Raw genomic sequence first — 10413 nt, 5'->3', positions numbered from 1 at the left:
AACTAAGAACATCAATAAAAAGAACGCCCAAATCTGACTTCGTATGAAGAAGTTATGAGATTTTAAACAGACCAATCATGTCCCGGCTTGTTAAAAATATAACTTTAAAATTAAAGTCAAAATTAGCCGACGGAGTCTAAACGAAAGTTGTAGAGTACGTCTTCACCTACGCGTGGATATAAAGAACGTCAAAAACAGAGTTCGTATGAACGAGTTACAAATTATAATAGCATATTTACGTATTAAAATAAAGTATAAATCATGTATACGTACACATATATATACATATGTATATATCATTAGAAAGGTATCGACGATGTGGTCATTATAAGACTAATGTTGAGTTCTTTCGACATTAGTTTAGTACAAATATCATTAAATCCATTTATAATAGTATTATAGAGGGGTGTTTAGTTGTTTATATAACTAAAAGGTCATTAAGTAATTATGGAGGGTAGTTTTTGAAAATTCAATTAGTATAAATAAGAGCCTTGGGCTCTCATATTTCTTGCACCATTCTCTTGATTCAAGAGTCTTTCTCTCCTTATCCCCCGAGCATTTCGGTCCCTCGTGATTCGACTTCTCTTTCTGTAGCTTAGTATAGTAAGATGAGCGCTGAAGCGCTGCACGAATCTTTCTTAGAAAGATTCAGCGACGAAGTTCTGCCCCTGCAGAGCCCGACTCCTAGCTAAAACCCCCTTGTAAGTAAGTTATGCTTACCTTATTTTAATATAGCTTATATTTAAAATTAGTATTGTTATTATGAACTTATAATAAATATTTGAGCTATTATTATAACTTATATAAGTGTCGTTATAATATTTTTTTTAACTACTCGCGGTACGGGGAATCTGGTTTAAAGGGCCGCATAGGGTTGTTGGATTTCAGAAGTGCTATATGCCAAAATGGTCCTGCCCTCCGGTGTTTTATGTCTGGCCCCTGTCTGTACATAGTGGTTGGAAAATATTGTTTAACGCTTACATAATAATAATAATACTAAGACTAATAGTTGGTCACGGTAAATATTAGACTAAAATTTAGCGATAATAATGCTAGGTTTCGTCGAAGGAAAATAGAATCGTTAGAAGCAAGCGCTGCCCGATTTTGGAATCATCACCTTAACAAGTGAGTGCATAGTTACTTTCAACTTACACATAGATATGAAGTATTTTATATAAATTATGTGCTATGTGTGCATATTATCTGAATACTTGCTATCTATGCTAGATGAACGTTGTTATACATGTTTTCAATGATTTAAACTGTATATGTATTTTATATCTACGAAAATGTTGGGGTAAAACATGGGTAGATGCAATAGGTGATGTGTGATAAAATGATGAGAGGCCTCGATGTTGATGTTGTTGATTCTGTCATCTAGCGGAGTATGGATGACGACCACGGACTCTTCTAGACAGTCCAGTGGAACACTAGCAGGCTCGCAACCTGTAGGTGTTTGTGAACGATATGTTCACCGGTGTACTCCATCCCCCACATGGTTGCCTTTAGGACATTTATTGCTGAGGAATCCCCTTAGCAGTAGTGTCTGTCCCGATGATGATCCTTAGGCTAGGTCCCTTATGATAGGTGTTTAGGGACGTAAAGTGAGGATAACGGGAACGGGTAATCGGGTTATTGTTGATCGATGAAATTAATAAACTTATTTATTGTGGGTTGAAAACCCTATGTGCTCACCAGGCTCCCAAGCCTGACCCACTCAGTTTTATGTATTACAGGTAGTGGCGCATGAGCATAGGTGTGATGTTTTGGACGAGGGATTACGGATATAGACCTGTAGATATGAAATAATGTAGTAAGGCTTATATTGTACTGTTTATGCTTTTGATCTGTACGAACATGACATCCCGAGTCTTTTAATGAAATACATTTCTATGGAAATGCTTTTGATAAATCTTTATCATATTTTTGTTTTGGGACAAATTCCGCAACACTTTTATTTAAAATGTAACTCTGATTTTTAAACAAAGCATAAACAAACCGGTCTTTTCTGGCCGTGATTTTGGGGATGTCACAATATATATATATATATATATATATATATATATATATATATATATATATATATATATATATATATATATATATCATACATACTTATAAAGCTAGCATTTTTTCTTGAATCTCATGCGTTTGAAACTCCTTTTTTTAACTTCCTCAAACCACATTCATTTGAAACCCCATTTTTTAACTAATGCAACTCAAAAGTTTTCTTAATTATGATTTATCACTCAAAAGTTTTATAACTTATATTATGTTTAATTAGCATTTAGTGAAAAGTTTAGTATAAAAAGGTCAATCTTTTGTGTCTTTTGTGTTATATAAAATCTTACATGTAAGAAGGATTTGAAGATATTGTGATTCAAAAGCTTTCATGTAGTTGAAACATTAATGATCCAAATATGATGATTTGAAGAAATGGGTTATGTCGATCCAAATATGATTTGAAAAAATGGGCTATGTCGCATCGATGGTAATTGTAATATGATTTTTTCTTTCAACCAAAACAAATGAAACTTTTCTGTTCTTTCTTTATATTTAGTTTCTCATTTAATCTTTATATGTGATTTGTGTGTATTACTCAATCTTGAATGTGACTCTCCAAACATCAATGTTTTGCTCGGAATATCTTTTTGATTCTTCTTTTTCAAGAAAAATATTTTGATTGCAGGTTAGTGAAGAATTATCATCAAGTTTGTATGGTTGAATGGTGTTAAATGAAGAAAGAAAATTCATAAAATGGATATAAGTTTTTTTGTTTGATCAAAGTTGACGAATGTTAGTTTTTTCATTTGATTTAAATGTATGTTTATGTAACATTTTTATTTATATATTCAACTACCCAATGCTCTTATTTATTTGATTGTAGTTTTTCTATTTTGATTATGTTTATTTTCTATTATATTTTTGTTGGGTTATCCTACACAACATATTTAAAAGACAATATTTAAAAGATAACATAATTTTGAACATTTGATATGTAATTATGACAGACTTATCATGATATGTTCTTCATATGAAAGTAATTTATCCATATTACTACGACAAAAATTACATATGACATTTACGAATATATATATATATATATATATATATATATATATTATATGTGATTTGTTTAACATGTATATGCACCTATGTATGTTATAAATTTATAACTAAATATCTTTATGTTTAATAATTGAAGGGATTAAAATGATGCATCAAAACCAATTATTTATACGAATATAATAATAATAATAATAATAATAATAATAATAATAATAATAATAATAAATATACATTTCCAAGTACCGTATTCATTTGAAAATCACACTACAACTCAAGAGTTTTCTAATTTATGATTATTAATTAGTAGTCACTAATAACTTTTTATTTTCCTTTCTTTTATAAGGTTGTAAAGTTTTGCTCATTAAAAACATTAATGCATTTGAAGAGATTTGTGATTTAAATATGAAGAGTTAATATAAATATTATAATAGATGTTTTAGTGTTTTTATGTTATTAAAAGCTATAGTATTTATTTTTCATATTTTTTATTATTCGTTGTATATATATATATATATATATATATATATATATATATATATATATATATATATATATTAATACAATTGTTATAATAGATGTTTTTCTATTTTTATGTTACTAAAATTTGCAGTTCATATTTTTGTTCATACGTTTTGTTACCCATTATATTATCATTCATTTTATATATAATTTACACAATATTAAATGGTTTATAAAATTATCAATTAATTGTATATATCACAATGACTTAAAAATTAAAACTATAATGTTTAATAAAAATAATATGTTAACTATATGTTTGTTTTACTACTAACATTTTGTTTCAAAGTAGAAATATTAAATAATAATTTGGTAAAAGTTATTAATTTAAGTATATAATTTTATTATCGCGCAACGCGTGGGATTCGCCTAGTATATATAACAAACATTTTTCCTTTCACCATATTCATTTGAAACTCTCATGACTTTTTAATGTTTTTTTAATAATGATTATAAGTTGGTTAAGAAGATTAAATAAATATCAAATCTAAAATGTAATCATATATAAATTAAATTTCAATATTAAAATAATATTTTTGATTCTACTTATAAAGTTGTCTTTAACTTTTAACATAATATATACTTAATTTATTAGTTTTTAATATGTTGTTGTATGTAAACCATTATCATTTTCAAGCTACAACTTTTGAACAATTTGGATAAATACTTAAATTGTTAATTTAAATATAACATTACACGGTCAACTTAAATATAAATTTTAGATCAACTTAAACAACCTAAAAAATATTTTGTAAATAGTAAAAAGTGGTATTTGTAGTGCTAAATGTAAAAACATAATTGTAATATCAATTTAACTAAAATATTTTCTAAATATATTTTTATAATAATTAAAAGTTTTCAAATAAGTAACTTAAAATAATTTACAATAACAATATTTAAAAATAACTCTAATATAAATGATTGTATAGCTACCTATAAAAACAAAAAACAATGTTTGATATTTTAAATAATTACAATGATAAAAAGTTAAACGTTGAGCAAATATATTTTAAAAAATTAATTAACAATAACAATAACTATAAATAACATTAAACCATATATTATATTTCATTTTATTCATGAGTAACTCGTGGGTAGAGGTCATTCGAACGATTGAGATTATGCAGTTTTAATAGATGTATATATTATCATATAATTCAAATTAATAATATATTATATCAACTTAGCATACAAATTATTATATCAAATTTAACAACAATGATATTGTTATATATAATAAAACATATATTTGTAAGGATTTCAACTATATAGATGTTTATGCGCAAAGCACGGGTATTCGCATAGTTAAAAAATAAAAGGGAGGTCACCTCTCTCTCTCTCTCATGGGTTTCTGATGAACATCATAAAGACCCTTTGAGTTCGTGAAATCCCAAATGTGTTCTTGAACATACATCACGTCCAAAAATGATTTCTTGTTCATGGTTCTTGTGTTCTTCGATCTTTGGATTTGGTCTTGAAAAATTATTTCATGTTCTTGGTTCTTGTGTTCTTCGATCTTCAAACTCCATTTCAGATTCGACTCGATTTCATATTGGAGTTCATGTGTTTTGTGTATGAACCCAATTATAGATTTTATTTAATGTATCTTATGCTTAGATTCGATTTTTGTATTCAAGTTTAGGTGTGTGTTAAACCTATATTTCAATAACAAACCCATATTTAACCTTTATCGTGTCATCAAAATTCAAGTCATATCATCATCTTGTTCGTCAAAACCCAAGTCAGATATCCAACTTAATTTATGACAAATTAATGTTTTGAACATCAAAACCCACAAAACAAAACCTCAGAAAAGGATTTTCAGACCCAGTAACACAAAACTAAGAACACATCTAAAAGAATTACTAAACATGAAAATCGAACATGGAAAACCCATATGATATTTGGAAATTTTTCTGAACATGAAAAATCAAAACTAGAAAGCTCATACAAAACAATTCACAATCGATTTATGATTTCTTCAAACACATGAACATTTTTTGGGTTTTGTTGGGTTTATAAGTTCTTACGTTCTTAAGCACACACACATTTAATCCTTGAAGAAAGCGAGAGATAAATTGTTTGAAGTTTATATAAAAGAGAGAGATAGAGATAGATAGAGGAAGAGGAAGAGGGATAGGGTCCAAAATTATAGATGAAATCTAGAGTTGAGTTACAGATAAAAATCGAAGAAGCACTTGTTGGTAATCTTTTTGTTGACCCGTGTTCACCATCTATGTAATTCGGGGTTTTTCATCCAGATTCAACAACGGAAAAACTCCATGTTCATATTTAGGGGTCTAAGTTCTAAGTTCTAATCATTCCATATTGCATCTTTTGGTCCAATAGATAAGTATAATCAAACATGTTAGGGCGGTTGTAGGTGTGGAGAGAGACGGGTCTAGGTTAAGAATATGGTGGTAGCAATAGATTGCTTTTTTTAGGAATGTTAGAAAAGTACAAACTTGTGTTCGATGTTAATATGAATGATAAGAAAGAGAGGGGGGGGTCTTGGTTTTTAGTTGGTAAAATAAATAAATAATTATTAAATATTAAAAAACGAAAGAAAAAAATGGAAAATAAATACCCCAATGCTATTACAGTAATTCAATATTCGGAATGACCATGTACACAACGAAACTAATTCAAAATGACCACCAATCCAAAAAGTTGGAGTTTGAACCAAAACCCGGAAAAATGCATACCACAATGACCGTTTTTGTAGTTTTGTCAAATATTTAAAATCACATATTTTCCATTATCATTTCCTTTTTCTATTGTTTTACTAATTTTGTATTTTTCCATTATCATTTCCTTTAGGTAGGTCAGGTGCTAGTTGATGGTTGCATGTGATCAGGGAAGTGAATTGGGAGCGACAATTTTGTTGTCTCTGATGTATTCCGACTGAGAGAATGATGCCTTTTTGTATTTATGAATGATTATTGCAATGAATTGACAATTGGGATTTGCATGAGAGGAGTGTAGTAATCCATTCGTTTCTAGATAGGAAGTTGGTGTTTTGCTTGTGCATTTGCATGGAATTCTTGATGTTAGAAACAACCATGATTATGGAGTTCCAGAGGTCTCCATATGAGTTTCATAATTTCTTTGAGTTTGCTTGGTCTTTATCTAGAAGATCATCTTGCATTGTGTTATATATATATATATATATATATATATATATATATATATATATATATATCCCAAGGGTCAGAGATGTTATGCATCTGGGAAAGCTGGTTTAATTTTTGGTATGTTTGCAACGTCAGTTGGTTGTGGCCACTATGAACTATTCGTTTGCCTTTAACGTTGGTCGGCCACGACGAAAGGGACCGAATCACAAGGACAATCAAAATCTTTGTGATCCGATACCCAACAAAACACAACATTCTGCTTGGACGATCAACAATCGCTTGACTTCATCTCGTACCATCGACGATACATAGCATCATTAATTCAACACACGTCAGGGATCAATGACGGTCCTCGCCATAAACACCAGAGCACATAATTGCCACTAAATCATAGCCGCCCCAAATCTCGTGCGCGCCAAAGAAGTCCAAGGTGGGATGTTCCGCCGAGTAACACCAGATAAACATGAAGTATCCAAAGCAGCTCGTGCGAATCGGTGCCCACTTAACATACAAAAACAATGCACAACTGGTGGCGCTCCTGAGGCAATACTCCACCGTCTTCGCCTGGAAGCCAACGGATCTAACAGACGTCGATCGACAGGTCATAAAACACAACCTCAACATCGCACCTGGAAGTAACCCTGTAAATCAAAAGAAGTAAGGACAGGCGTGTGACATCCCCAAAAACCACGGCCAGAAAAGACCGGTTTGTTTATGCTTTGTTTAAAAATCAGAGTTACATTTTAATTGAAAGTGTTGCGGAATTTGTCCCAAAACAAAAATATGATAAAGATTTATCAAAAGCATTTCCATAGAAATGTATTTCATTAAAAGACTCGGGATGTCATGTTCGTACAGATCAAAAGCATAAACAGTACAATATAAGCCTTACTACATTATTTCATATCTACAGGCCTATATCCGTAATCCCTCGTCCAAAACATCACACCTATGCTCATGCGCCACTACCTGTAATACAAGAAACTGAGTGGGTCAGGCTTGGGAGCCTGGTGAGCACATAGGGTTTTCAACCCACAATAAATAAGTTTATTAATTTCATCGATCAACAATAACCCGATTACCCGTTCCCGTTATCCTCACTTTATGTCCCTAAACACCTATCATAAGGGACCTAGCCTAAGGATCATCATCGGGACGGACACTACTGCTAAGGGGATTCCTCAGCAATAAATGTCCTAAAGGCAACCATGTGGGGGATGGAGTACACCGGTGAACATATCGTTCACAAACACCTACAGGTTGCGAGCCTGCTAGTGTTCCACTGGACTGTCTAGAAGAGTCCGTGGTCGTCATCCATACTCCGCTAGATGATAGAATCAACAACATCAACATCGAGGCCTCTCATCATTTTATCACACATCACCTATTACATCTACCCATGTTTTACCCCAACATTTTCGTAGATATAAAATACATATACAGTTTAAATCATTGAAAACCTGTATAACAATGTTCATCCAACATAGATAGCAAGTATTCAGATAATATGCACACATAGCACGTAATTTATAAAATACTTCATATCTATGTGTAAGATGAAAGTAACTATGCACTCACAACACGTAATATATATATAAATACTTCATATCTATGTGTAAGCTGAAAGTAACTATTGTGACATCCCCATTTTCACGGCCAAAAAAGACCGATGTTGTTTATGTTTTATAAAAATCAGAGTACTTCATTTTATAAAAATGTTGCGGAATTTGTTCCCAGAAAAACATGGTAAATACGTTATCAAAACATTTTCGAAGAAACGTATTTATTTCATTTTAAAACGTTTGGGATGTCATCGTTAATACAAAAACATAAGCATAAACAGAACTTACAATTATTTACACTAGTGATCTACATCTCTTTAAATCTCTCAGTGTAGTGTCACTTCATATCAACACCTGTGATATAAATAAACTGAGTGGGTCAGGTTGGGAAACCTGGTGAGTACATAGGGTTTTCAACCCACAATAATATAATTATTATGTTTAAACAATCAAATAATCAACCCAATTACCCATCCCCATTATCTTCTTTATTCTTAAGGATCTACCCTAAGAATCAGCTATTTCTCATTCATTCATTCCTAAGGATCATCCTACGGAAACAACATGAAGTCCATTGTTGCCAATGACACTTTGGTCAAGCGCAGCTGCTAATCTTGTCACTTAGGCACAGCTGCCAGAATTGGGACATTTCCTATGAGGCGCTTCTGCCGGTATTGACCTTTTAACGCCACTGTCATGGTCATAAGGCTCCCTATTAGGCACAGCTGTTGATACTGTCCTTAGAGCGCAGCTGCTAGGACGTTTACCGTAGATCTAAAACATCTACGGGTTGTGGCGCAGCTGCCAGTGCTCATCTATAGGGTACTTGGTCCACTGCTGCCAATGTATTACCTATAGGGCACTAGGTCCGTACTACTAATGTTCCTCTATTTCAGCTTTTATCCCTCATCATTCATCTACCCATGTTTTACGCAACATATTTTGTAGATATAAAATACTTTATACAGTTTAAATCATTTAAAACATGTATAAAAATCTTTCACCAGCATAGACAGCAAGTATTAAGACAATATGCACACATAACACGTAATTTATATTAAAATACTTCATATCCATGTGTAAGATGAAAGGGACCATGCACTCACTTGAGAAGGTGGTGACTCGGTACTCGGACAGCGCTTCGTTTACTTTAAAATAATTTCCTTCGACGAAACCTAGTATTATTACCACTAGATTTTAGTCTAAGATTTACCGTGACTAATTATTAGTCTTATTATTATTATTATATAAGCGTTTAAACAATACTTTCCAACCACTATGTACAGACAGGGGCCAGACATAAAACACCGGAGGGCAGGACCATTTTGGCATATAGCACTTCTGAAATCCAACAACCCTATGCGGCCCTTTAAACCAGATTCCCCGTACCGCGAGTAGTTAAAAAGATATTATAACGACACTTATATAAGTCATAATAATAGCTCAAATATTTATTATAAATTTATAATAACAATACTAATTTTAAATATAAACTATATTTAAAATAGGGTAAGCATAACTTACTTACAAGGGGATTTTAGCTAGGAGTCGGGCTCTGTAGGGGCAGAACTTCGTCGCTGAATCTTTCTAAGAAAGATTCGTGCAGCGCTTCAGCGCTCACCTTACTATACTAAAACTACAGAAAGAGAAGTCGAATCACGAGGGACCGAAATGCTCGGGGGATAAGGAGAGAAAGACTCTTGAATCAAGAGAATGGTGCAAGAAATATGAGAGCCCAAGCCTCTTATTTATAGTAATTGAATTTACAAAAACTACCCTCCATAATTACTTAATGACCTTATAGTTATATAAACAACTAAACACCCCTTTATAATACTATTTTAAATAGATTTAATGATATTTGCACTAAACTAATGTCGAAAGAACTCAACATTAGTCTTATAATGACCGCATCGTCGATACCTTTCTAATGATATATACATATGTATATATATGTGTACGTATATATGATTTATACTTTATTTTAATACGTAAATATGCTATTATAATTTGTAACTCGTTCATACGAACTCCGTTTTTGACGTTATTTATATACACGCGTAGGTGGAGACGTACTCTACAACTTTCGTTTAGACTCCGTCGGCTAATTTTGACTTTATTTTTAAAGT

At 31.5% G+C, this 10413-nt stretch overlaps 2 long non-coding RNA genes across 5 annotated transcripts; one reads left to right on the top strand and one right to left on the bottom strand.

Moving 5' to 3' along the window:
• The first annotated feature begins 526 nt into the window (after positions 1 to 526).
• On the top strand, positions 527 to 1912 carry LOC145090688 (uncharacterized). 2 transcript variants are annotated; one of them, XR_013701717.1, is made up of 3 exons: positions 527 to 701; positions 1057 to 1125; positions 1737 to 1912. It is a non-coding gene; the product is annotated as an uncharacterized LOC145090688 (long non-coding RNA). The 2 variants fall into 2 exon arrangements; XR_013701716.1 differs by having other exon boundaries at positions 527 to 705.
• Positions 1913 to 6802: 4890 nt separating this feature from the next.
• Positions 6803 to 9984, bottom strand: LOC145090687 (uncharacterized). 3 transcript variants are annotated; one of them, XR_013701714.1, is made up of 4 exons: positions 9809 to 9984; positions 9391 to 9459; positions 8573 to 8638; positions 6803 to 7691 (listed from the first exon to the last, which is right to left on the bottom strand). It is a non-coding gene; the product is annotated as an uncharacterized LOC145090687 (long non-coding RNA). The 3 variants fall into 3 exon arrangements; XR_013701713.1 differs by lacking the exon at positions 6803 to 7691 and having other exon boundaries at positions 8371 to 8638; XR_013701715.1 differs by lacking the exon at positions 6803 to 7691 and having other exon boundaries at positions 8371 to 8638; positions 9813 to 9984.
• Between the last annotated feature and the right edge of the window lie 429 nt (positions 9985 to 10413).

This window comes from Lactuca serriola, chromosome 2 (genome assembly GCF_051521515.1).
Source record: "Lactuca serriola cultivar US96UC23 chromosome 2, Lser_US96UC23_V15, whole genome shotgun sequence".
NCBI lineage: Eukaryota > Viridiplantae > Streptophyta > Magnoliopsida > Asterales > Asteraceae > Lactuca > Lactuca serriola.
This window is presented reverse-complemented; position numbering and strand designations above follow the sequence as displayed.